Source organism: Dama dama, chromosome 9, assembly GCF_033118175.1.
Source record: "Dama dama isolate Ldn47 chromosome 9, ASM3311817v1, whole genome shotgun sequence".
NCBI lineage: Eukaryota > Metazoa > Chordata > Mammalia > Artiodactyla > Cervidae > Dama > Dama dama.
In genome coordinates, this window is record NC_083689.1 from 83,009,046 (window position 1) to 83,021,740 (window position 12,695).

The 12,695-nt window shown below is 36.9% G+C and overlaps 1 protein-coding gene across 3 annotated transcripts in view; it reads right to left on the minus strand.

Annotated features, from left to right (window-relative positions):
• SSBP2 (single stranded DNA binding protein 2) overlaps nt 1-12,695 on the minus strand; it is a 303,233-nt gene that overhangs the window by 206,147 nt on the left and 84,391 nt on the right. The gene's annotated exons all lie outside the window — the stretch shown is intronic.

Below are 12,695 nucleotides of genomic sequence, written 5' to 3' on the forward strand. Positions count from 1 at the left end.
AATTTAAAAATTGCAAAGTTGAGTGTGTATTTATACAGTGCCTTTTCTTTTTTTTTTTCTGTTTTATTTTTTTTTTATTAGTTGGAGGCCAATCACTTCACAACATTTCAGTGGGTTTTGTCATACATTGATATGAATCAGCCATGGATTTACATGTATTCCCCATCCCGATCCCCGCTCCCACCTCCCTCTCCACCCGATCCCTCTGGGTCTTCCCAGTGCACCAGGCCCGAGCACTTGTCTCATGCATCCCACCTGGGCTGGTGATCTGTTTCACCATAGATAGTATACATGCTGTTCTTTTGAAATATCCCACCCTCACATTCTCCCACAGAGTTCAAAAGTCTGTTCTGTATTTCTGTGTCTCTTTTTCTGTTTTGCATATAGGGTTATCGTTACCATCTTTCTAAATTCCATATATATGTGTTAGTATGCTGTAATGATCTTTATCTCTCTGGCTTACTTCACTCTGTATAATGGGCTCCAGCTTCATCCATCTCATTAGGACTGGTTCAAATGAATTCTTTTTAATGGCTGAGTAATATTCCATGGTGTATATGTACCACAGCTTCCTTATCCATTAGTCTGCTGATGGGCATCTAGGTTGCTTCCATGTCCTGGCTATTATAAACAGTGCTGCGATGAACATTGGGGTGCACGTGTCTCTTTCAGATCTGGTTTCTTCAGTGTGTATGCCCAGAAGTGGGATTGCTGGGTCATATGGCAGTTCTATTTCCAGTTTTTTAAGAAATCTCCACACTGTTTTCCATAGCGGCTGTACTAGTTTCATTCCCACCAACAGTGTAAGAGGGTTCCCTTTTCTCCACACCCTCTCCAGCATTTATTGCTTGTAGACTTTTGGATAGCAGCCATCCTGACTGGCGTGTAATGGTACCTCATTGTGGTTTTGATTTGCATTTCTCTAATAATGAGTGATGTTGAGCATCTTTTCATGTGTTTGTTAGCCATCTGTATGTCTTCTTTGGAGAAATGTCTGTTTAGTTCTTTGGCCCATTTTTTGATTGGGTCATTTATTTTTCTGGAATTGAGCTGCAAGAGTTGCTTGTATATTTTTGAGATTAATCCTTTGTCTGTTTCTTCATTTGCTATTATTTTCTCCCAATCTGAGGGCTGTCTTTTCACCTTACTTATAGTTTCCTTTGTAGTGCAAAAGCTTTTAAGTTTCATTAGGTCCCATTTGTTTAGTTTTGCTTTTATTTCCAATATTCTGGGAGGTGGGTCATAGAGGATCTTGCTGTGATTTATGTCGGAGAGTGTTTTGCCTATGTTCTCCTCTAGGAGTTTTATAGTTTCTGGTCTTACATTTAGATCTTTAATCCATTTTGAGTTTATTTTTGTGTATGGTGTTAGAAAGTGTTCTAGTTTCATTCTTTTACAAGTGGTTGACCAGTTTTCCCAGCACCACTTGTTAAAGAGGTTGTCTTTTTTCCATTGTATATCCTTGCCTCCTTTGTCAAAGATAAGGTGTCCATAGGTTCGTGGATTTATCTCTAGGCTTTCTATTCTGTTCCATTGATCTATATTTCTGTCTTTGTGCCAGTACCATACTATCTTGATGACTGTGGCTTTGTAGTAGAGTCTGAAGTCAGGCAGATTGATTCCTCCAGTTCCATTCTTCTTTCTCAAGATTAAATTGACAAACCATTAGCAAGACTCATTAAGAAACAAAGAGAGAAGAACCAAATTAACAAAATTAGAAATGAAAATGGAGAGATCACAACAGACAATACTGAAATACAAAGGATCATAAGAGACTACTACCAGCAGCTCTATGCCAATAAAATGGACAACTTGGATGAAATGGACAAATTCTTAGAAAAGTATAACTTTCCAAAACTGAACCAGGAAGAAATAGAAGATCTTAACAGACCCATCACAAGCAAGGAAATCGAAACTGTAATCAAAAATCTCCCAGCAAACAAAAGCCCAGGACCAGATGGCTTCACAGCTGAATTCTACCAAAAATTTAGAGAAGAGCTAACACCTATCTTACTCAAACTCTTCCAGAAAATTGCAGAGGAAGGTAAGCTTCCAAACTCATTCTATGAGGCCACCATCACCCTAATTCCAAAACCAGACAAAGATGCCACAAAAAAAGAAAACTACAGGCCAATATCACTGATGAACATAGATGCAAAAATCCTTAACAAAATTCTAGCAAACAGAATCCAACAACATATTAAAAAAATCATACACCATGACCAAGTGGGCTTTATCCCAGGAATGCAAGGATTCTTTAATATCTGCAAATCAATCAATGTAATACACCACATTAACAAATTGAAAGATAAAAACCATATGATTATCTCAATAGATGCAGAGAAAGCCTTTGACAAAATTCAACACCCATTTATGATTAAAACTCTCCAAAAAGCAGGAATAGAAGGAACATACCTCAACATAATAAAAGCTATATATGACAAACCCACAGCAAGCATCACCCTCAATGGTGAAAAATTGAAAGCATTTCCCCTGAAATCAGGAACAAGACAAGGGTGCCCACTCTCACCACTACTATTCAACATAGTGTTGGAAGTTCTGGCCACAGCAATCAGAGCAGAAAAAGAAGTAAAAGGAATCCAGATAGGAAAAGAAGAAGTGAAACTCTCACTGTTTGCAGATGACATGATCCTCTACATAGAAAACCCTAAAGACTCTTCCAGAAAATTACTAGAGCTAATCAATGAATATAGTAAAGTTGCAAGATATAAAATTAACACACAGAAATCCCTTGCATTCCTATATACTAACAATGAAAAAACAGAAAGAGAAATTAAGGAAACAATACCATTCACCATTGCAACAAAAAGAATAAAATACTTAGGAGTATATCTACCTAAAGAAACAAAAGACCTATACATAGAAAACTATAAAACACTGATGAAAGAAATCAAAGAGGACACAAACAGATGGAGAAACATACCGTGTTCATGGATTGGAAGAATCAATATTGTCAAAATGGCTATTCTACCCAAAGCAGTCTATAGATTCAATGCAATCCCTATCAAGCTACCAACGGTATTTTTCACAGAACTAGACCAAAGAATTTCACAATTTGTATGGAAATACAAAAAACCTCGAATAGCCAAAGTAATCTACAGTGCCTTTTCTAAGCACTGGATAGCATTAAGAAGAAAAGATAAAAATCTTTGCATTCAAAGAGATCACATTTTAGTAGGAAGGACTGCTGCTGTTTAGTCGCTAAGTCATGTCTGACTCTTTGTGACCCCATAGACTAGCCTGCCAAGCACCTCTGTCCATGGGATTTCCCAGCAAGAATACTAGAGTGAGTGGTCATTTCCTTCTCCACAGATCTTTCTGACCCAGGGATGAAACCCACATCTCCTGCATTGCAGGTGGTTTCTTCACCATTAAAGAGAAGCTCAGTAGGGAAAACAGACCATAACAAACACCCCTGTCCCATCCCCTCCCCCCAAAAAGACTGCATTTATACTAGAAGTATAAGGTGACAAATGCTATGGAGGAAAATAAAGCAGTGAAGGAGGATAAAGAGAACAGACAAACTGTAAGAAGTTATCATTTTGGCTAAGGTGATCCAGCTTCAAGAACAAACAACTCTTATATAAAAGTATAGCTTTTAGTTTTTTAAATAACTAAAAAATAATTTAACAATACTCCAATCAGTAAAATGTGTCCATTGGCCCTTACCACTACTAGGAAGCAAACAACTATAAATACTGACTGATTAACAGAATTCTTTCTATCACCTACTATGGAAGAAGTTATCCCAACAGGATAAAAGACAAAAATATTTTAAAATAAAAACTCATAAGTGATTTTAAATGTTAAATGTTAAAACAAAAATACCCTCTTTAAGAAAGAGATGTAAAACTTAAGCATAGTTAAAATCACTGAAACCAATAGCATTTTTAGAGTGCTTACGCACACAATATAAATCAATGAAAACTTTCATGTAAAAAAGTAATTTGCTCTCAAAAACCAGAGAAATTCTCTGAAGATTATAAAATTATGTATGTGATAGCCATTTTAAGAGTTAAAAAGTGAAACTCTATGAATTAATCAATTTAAATTTATAAAGTCTAAACATAAACAATGAACCAGAACATGTTATATAAATGGAAGCCAGACCCTAACTTGAATTCTCCTAAGTAGTAACAGTCAAAAAAATTTTTAAATCTATGCTACTTTTTATCTGAAAATTTCAGGTAATCAATATTTTATCTTTTCTGGTTCATGAAAAGTAAGAAATGGTACTTAATGAGTCTTATGAGAAATAAAGCTCTGATGTCCTGCTAAAGTTATAACTTAGTCAAAAACCTGTGTCTCATCTTTTCTCGCAATCTTTTCTCTTACCATCTTTTCCCAAGTCAATGTCTTCTTGAAAGGGCATAATGATGGACCTCACAGATACGCCCCAGACATACTAATATTCCTAATAACTGGAATTATCCTAAGCATAAAAACCGGAAGTTTTTCGAAGTAGAGTCCTTACGTTTCATCTCAGCTCATCTTGACTTTACCTAATACAACTGTGAAATACTTAAAAGGAGAATGTGAGATGACTTATGAAGAGTCAAAGCGGCATGACTAGGTCTGAATGACAGACTGCTAGAGGTTATTAGACTCACAGTCTAACAAGAGTCATGCTGCACTGCATCACCTACTAAGCAGTCTCTTTCTTGTACTTCCACAACTTCTACAGTCATCAGATGTTTCAGGAGATAAGGTACTTTAGGAAAACACTACATGGTTTATATTTGATATGGTTTTCTACAAGAGGAAGCCTGAAGGTAATGTATTTGTATTTTAAACAGTATGACAACTTAATACTCCTAAGAGAAACAAAATGTTTCACAAATATCATCTCTTTCATCCTCAAAATATTCTTTTCTGTATCATGAGTGAAGTTCATCTTTCTCACTTTAAATCACAAGTCTGTGGAAGAATCAGGTAAAACTTCGGTCAAACATATTCAACACAAAAGTCATCCTTTCACAGTTATTCAGTGAACAACAACCAATGTGCAAGGTATTTACAAAGAGGAGATGGTTCTACACAGGAATATGTTTCCACAGTGAATGGCAGTCTTTTGCCTCCAAACTAATTACTATTCTTGTTACATGCGTGCTTAGTTATGTCCAACTCTTTGTGACCTCATGGACTGTAACCTGCCAGGCTCCTCTGTCCATGGGATTTTCCAGGCAAGAATAGTGGTTGGGTTGCCATTTTCTCCTCCAGGGGATCTTCCCAACCCAGGGATCGAACCCATATCTCCTGCATTGGCAGGTGTATCCTTTACCACTGAGCCACCTGGGAAGCCCCAGATACTACCCCAGATAATACTTATTTAGAGAAAGCATTAGACGATATTCAGGAAAACAGAACCTGATCTACGGAAAACTTTGTCACATTTACTGTGGCACTGTTAAAATGAAAATTGGAAACAACCTGAAAAACATTCACCAACAGTGAAGGCAAAATAAAATTTACTATTTAAACACTACAGAATAGTGTGTGATCATTAAAGAGAATAAGATAAATCTATATGGAAAAAGGGCTATGATAGATTGGTTTTTCAAATGAGATTAAGAAAGGCTACAAAATAATACATACATAATAATACATAGCTTTTCTGTTTAAACATATGTGTGAATATGTATGTATGAACTTCATTGTATGTATGTTTAAAAAATGACACCAAACTTACAATTATTATCTCTGGAAAAAGGTAAAGGACTTTCATTTTGAAGTCATATTCATACATATAGTTTAATTTTTTTAGCAAACATAATGATGGATGAGGTTGAGGAATAGCCAGAAAACACCTCTAAATGTCAAAAGTCACTTTAGAAACAATTCTTCTGCTATTTATGAAGAGGTATTTTCTGTTGTACTGAGTTTCATGGGCTTCAGACTTGTTCTAGTGCTTAAGTGATATCTATGCAAATAATTTCTATTTTTTCTTCTTGTATTATTGCAGCCTCTGTGTGCATTCCCTAGTCCTTAGGCTTTTGCTCTTTAAATCATCCACCTCCCTTCCTTCCATCATCAGTCCAGCTAAAAGCTGTATTCTCCTGTAACCTTGTAAATTGCAAGGCCAATGCCTACCACCATACCTTACATCTGAGGGCCTTGTCTGTGATTAAGCAGTGTTTCTGTAATATGATCTAGTGTTTTCAGCATTTCTACATAAATGCAGAGCCAAACAATGAATCATGAATGAATGGTATATTGGCAAGAATAAGATATGCCATATGGTTTATAAATGAACATTATAAATTTCAATGAACATAACTCTCTGATACAGCAATTCTTCTCGGAATTTATTAATATGGTCACATGTGCAAAGTTACATATAAAACAAATTTTAATGAAACATCATTTGTAATTGCAAAAGACTGGAAACAATATAAATGTCCATTAGTAAGGGGACTGGTAAACTATACTATGGCACAGGTCACAGAATGAAAAATGCTACAACCACAAAAAGAGAATATTTATAAAGTTTAGCGAACTGACAGAAAACAACTGAAGTAAAACAAAAATGAAAGCACAGTGTGTATAATAAAAAATCTGTGATACACACACACGCACATACATACACATATACTTATTATTTCATCATTATTTGCTCTGGCAAGGTATACTAGTCATTTACCTATTACCTCTCAGCCCCACACCCACCCTCCTATATCCTCCATTCTACACTCAGTATTTGGATTCTGAAAATTACATTTCCTTGGCCCCTAGCCAGCTAGTTTCCCTTAAGTTCTATCAGGAGATACCAATAGATCAAAGGGCAGGAGGAAGAAGAGAAGCTTCCTGCCCCTGGCTCCAAGAGAAGTGGTTGCTTGCTGCAGAAGTGGCAGCAAAGTAGAGGTGGGGCAATTCTGGATGCTGGCAGCACCTTTTGGGGTGGGGGGGCGTCTAGCTTGGTCAGTGTGGGACCACTTTAGATGATCTAGATCTACTCAACAGCATCGAAAACAGCACAGCAGTACATCCGAAGCTCATGAGATCAAACTTCACAGAGTATTCCTAAGTACATCACACTTTTTGAAAGCCAATATTAAAAAAATTTATATCATAAAAGAATAACGCTAGTTCCTATGTTAAGAAAAGAATGTGTACACCCATGTATAGGCTTCCCTGGTGGCTCACAGGGTAAAGAATCTGCCTGTGATGCAGGAGACCTGGGGTCAGTCCCTGGGCTGGGGAGATGTCTGTTCCTAGAAAAACTCCTGAGACGTCTAAGTTAAATATAATCTACTGTTCCTACTAGTTTTCTAAAACCGTCCATGTATAGAAGTATAGGTGCAACTACACACTAAATGTAATAAAAGTGAAAACTTTTACATTCTAATTTTAAAAATTAAAGCAAACAGATGTACAACAGGAAGAACAATCTGACTGCACTCTGAAGGAGATGTAATTCAAAACTGTGCTATTCAATGTGGTACTCATTAACCACATGTGGCTCTTTACACAGGATTAATTGAATGTTCTTCGATTTCTCTAGCCCCTTTTTAAGGGTTCCGTTGCCACATGTGACTAGTGGAGAACTTACTGAACAGCAGAGATTAGAGATCATTTCCATAATCACGGAAGCTCTGCTTTAGAAGGAATGGAAAAGTCTTTGTAAAGAGAAAAATTTTTTTCTTGGGAAATTGGGAAAACTCCTTGATGGATCCTTCCTATGTTTGGCCCAGAAAGGCAAAGACACTTAGAAATGGTTTGAAAGTAAAGAACAGATAGCTAATATTCTACATAATAAAATAACAAGGATTTAGGAGGTTGCTAATAGTCTCCAGGAAGGAGTAGTCTGGGGGTCTGGGAGTATTCAGAAAAGGAGTCACTGGGAAAGTTGGGAGGACTCAACGAGACAGAAGGCAGAAGGAGTCTTCAGGACAACAGCTGGTGAGAAATTCCCTATGGCAAGAAGACCAAAGAACTTAGGGATAGTTGTGTCTAATATCCGAGTCAATGTTGTTGCTTGTACCATACTTAATCAACGCTTAATAGTCTTCAGTTTTTCCCTAACTTTCAGTAAGAATCCTTCATACCCAAAAGCAATGCGTTAGTGGAGCATTAGGCTATGAAGGCTTGTAAGCTCCAGAGATATTAAAGAGGACCTGAAACAATCTGTCATATTAGGGTTTAAGTTGGAGTCATTTTGGTAGAAAAGGTAACCCTAGGAAATAGGAGGGTTGTAGGCTATCCAGGTGACAGACACTTGGAGCTATATGGAACATATAGTAGTGATTTCCTTACATGTTTCTTGAACTTTAACTTGGAGGCAACATAGTATAATGGGTCAGAACAATGGCTGTGGGGCCACACTGCTGGATATGAATTGTGTTCTAAATCGTATTTACTTATTCCATTTTCTCAATTATGAAAACAAGATAATCATAGTAGTACTTTAAAGTTGTGCTGAGGTTTAAATGAGTTAGTACATATGAAATGACTTGAAAGACCTGGCATGTGGTAAGTGCTCAAAAGTGTTATTTTGGAAATTCTTGACCATTCTTTTCTATCTTGTGTAGTTTATTTCAGGAACAAACAGGAATTATCTTATCTAAAATGAAACAATATAATCCAGCAAAAAGATAGTTTTTAATGAGCCCAAAGTAACATTTAGGATTTAGACATGGTTTGGAATCTATGATGAATCAGAGATAACAGTGAGCTTGTCAACACAACCTGGCTAAACAAATGTTTTAATTTCCAATACTATCTCTTTTAACTAGGAAAAAAATTGCTGGACTAATGAGTGTCCTACTATTTTGACTGATAATCAAAGCTACCAAAAGCAATCCAATTTCCGACAGGCTAAGCTAAGGGCACTATCAGAAAGGCTAAGCCCAAGTGAGAACTTAGATGCTGAGATTCATATCTTACTTGCTCAGATGATGCCTGGAGTTCCAACTGGACCTTCTCACAACTTAGTCCAGAAGGCAAATCCACACAAAATGAAAGAGGTGGCCCAGCACAGAAAATCCTGGCTGACAAGGACTCACAAATGTCACAGTCATCCATATCCTCACTCATCCTGAGGGAGAAAGCCCAAACTGGAAGAAGCATTCTACTTCACCTTGAACCACAGTGAGGACATTGAATACTTGAGTAATTGGTGCCACTTCAGTCATTTCCTTTTTATCACAAATATCCAATTCAAATAAGTAAGTCTCATTTTTTTTTAAGTTCCCTGTTTAACAGTACGAATTAGGTAAAAATCTGGTATAGCGTAAGAATTTAGGTAAGATGGTCCTTTACTACACAGTTGACTCAAGAAGTCATTCTACAACGTGCTGAACGTGCTAAGTCGCTTCAGTCATGTCCGACTCTGTGCGACCCCATGGACTGTAGCCTGCCAGGCTCCTCTGTCCATGAGATTCTCCAGGCAAGAATACTGGAGTGGGTTGCCATGCCCTTCTCCAGAGGATCTTTCCCACCCAGGAATCGAACCCGCGTCTCTTACATCTCCTGCACTGGCAGCTGGGTTCTTCACTAGCACCACCTGGGAAGTCCCATCCTACAGCAAGCAGTCTTAAAATTTCCAGACGATCCAAGTGAAAGAAAAGAGAGAGAAAGCAATGCTAAATAGGGAACAAAGCTGTAAAAGATTACACTGTCCATGGTTTAAGAGGATGGGTACTGCCATTCACACAGACATTATAGTACAAACCCAACGATGGTATTCTTTTTCTTAGAAGAATAAAAGTTCCCTTTTGCCGAGACGATAAGTCCAAGCTTCTTGGCAGAATATGCAAAGGCTTTCATGTTAAGAATGCACTATCAGCAGGGAGAGGTGGAGCCCTGAGAAAGCTTTCCTAGAAAAAGCTACCTCTGAGCTAGTCAAGGAGAGAAGGGGAGGAGATTTTAGGCAGTGAATAGCACTGAGTAAAGCCCAGATGAGAGACGCCTTCTGGTATGTATAGACAAACACAAGCAGCTGGTATGATGGAAACTTGAAGCATGAAGGAGGATAATATAGCAAGCTATTGAAATTTTACCAACTGAAATTATAGTCAACGGTCCCTATCTGCAGGTTCCACATCCACAGATTCAAAAAACCATGGGTAGAAAACACTTGGAAAAAATGTTCCAGAAAGTTTCAAAAAGTCAAACTTGAAATTGCTCACAATGGGCAACTATTTACATATCATTTACATTGTATTTACAACTATTTACACAGCATTTGCACTGTATTAGGTATTATAAATAACCTACAGATGATTTAAAATACACGTGAAAATGAGTGTAGGTTATATGCAAACACTGTGCTGTTTTACATAAGGGACTTGATCATCTGTGGATTTTGGCATCCATGGGGGAGGGGGGCGGGGTCCCAGAACCGATCCCCAGTGGATATGGAGGGATGACTATATCCAGAACTCTAGGGTGTACTCAGCAGTGGCTTATTACAAATCTACTTCCAAACTTTCATTTTAAAATCAAGATAATTTTAATTATACAAATATATATGTGTGTTTTATAGATATGTTTGTGTATATTTGTTTTAAAAACTCTACAAATATTTTTTATTGCAGGATAAAAATTCCTTTTTGATTACTTTAACAACCCCACTCCCACAAACAACTACTCTGGAATGTATATTCTTTCAGAACTTTTACTTCACTTCACGTTCATAAATATGTACCCACAAAAATATATACTATTGCTTTATGTTCAATGGTTTTCATGTAACTATCCTGGGAATCACATACACTCATCTCCAAAGTCCAGTAATACTGTATATCTTCCTGGTGACAGGAGTTTATTTTCAGCTTAAGTGATTCCTCTTGTGAAATTGAACCAGATTGATAATGGAGAAATCCTCAGTTTTGTATTCCAAATGCAACCGGAGAAAATAAAATCATGGTAAATACTTGTTTAAAAATGTGCAAATCTCTTCTGAAATTATAATTTTATTTTTACCAAATAGCACTAGTAAAAGTTGTATTTCCATTTTCCATTGAGTTCAGAAGCATATCAGTACAGCACATTGTTATCTGCTCAATCTACATAACTTATTTGAATCCAAATATCTGAACGTCCTTAAATAAGTTAGCAACATTTTTTTTGTTTGATTAAATGATTATTAATGTTGGCAAGAAAAAACAGATTCAGAAAGTTGAGCCAATTCAAAACAATTCTTTATCTAGGAAAAGTGATCAGTAACTCCTTTCATCAAGTTTTCAACTGAACTGAAACAAAAGTTTAAAATCTCCATAACTGACTTTCAGTTCAGTTCAGTTCAGTCGCTCAGTTGTGTCCGACTCTTTGGGACCCCATGAATCGCAGCACACCAGGTCTCCCTGTCCATCACTGACTCCCGGAGTTTACTCAAACTCATGCCCATCGAGTCGGTGATGCCATCCAGCCATCTCATCCTCTGTCATCCCCTTCTCCTCCTGCCCCCAATCCCTCCCAGCATCAGAGTCTTTTCCAATGAGTCAACTCTTCGCATGAGATGGCCAAAGTATTGGAGTTTCAGCTTCAGCATCAGTCCATCCGATGAACACCCAAGGACTGAAGTCCTTTAGGATGGACTGGTTGGATATCCTTGCAGAGGTTTCTTTTAAATATAAGTTGGCAGTGATTAAGAATATAATTATTAAAAGTATCCTGTTTGCAATCTCAGCTGCTTCCTTTGTAACATCAGTGAATATGACTCAGGTTATAGACCAAAGTCTTCTAATTTATGATTTAATCAAGACAGTTAAACTTCTGTCTTGATTTATAAATACTTTGAAATCACATTTTTATTACACTGCATATATTCCTTCTATGGTAAAACAACTGACTTAAGTTCTGAGCATACCTCTCAATTCTCTTACTTGCAAATAGGTCGTAATGGTTCACATATACTAATTAATTAGTCTAATTAGATTGGGGGGATACGTGTGTTTACCTGTGTGCTTGGTGGGGGATAGTGAATCTCAAGAAGGTTGTACCTCAGGCAGGGACTTTGGTCAAGGGGTTGCCTGTCAAGTCCCTGATCTTGTAGAGGCAAACTAATGAGATCACTAGAGACCACATAATTTGATCAGCACTGTCCCACAGAAATATAAACACAGGCTACAAATGAGAGCCACAGATATAATTTTAAATTTTCTAGTAACTACTTTTAAAAAGAAAAATAATGCTAGTAATTTTATCTAATACATCCAAAATATTATCCTTTCAATGTGATCAAATTTTTAAAATTATTGATATTTTGTATTCTTCTGTTCACATCAAGTCTTCAAAATCCAGTGTGTAACTTCATACTTACAGCACTTCTCAATTGGATCAGTCATATTTCAAGTGCTCAAAAAGCCATATTTGGCCAGTGGCTACCACACTGGACAGCACAGATACTGAGGGGAAACCAGGGGCTTTGGAATTAACATGCACCTAAGGTTTGAATTCTAGTTCAATAACTAATAAATAACTAGTTCAATAACTTACTAAGCTGTGTGACCACAAACTAGTTATATAAACTCCCTGAGACCTATAGTTCTTATCAGTAAATCAGAAATAATACCAGATACCTTGCAAATTTCTTAGAACTGTAGATAATATGCTCACACACAATATAACTCAGTAAAGTCCTCCTCTTCCTCATTATTATATTAATTGAAGAAGAAAAGGTAACACTGTATGAAAGCTCAAATTTAAGGTTTAAAAATTGTGAAGGAGAAAAA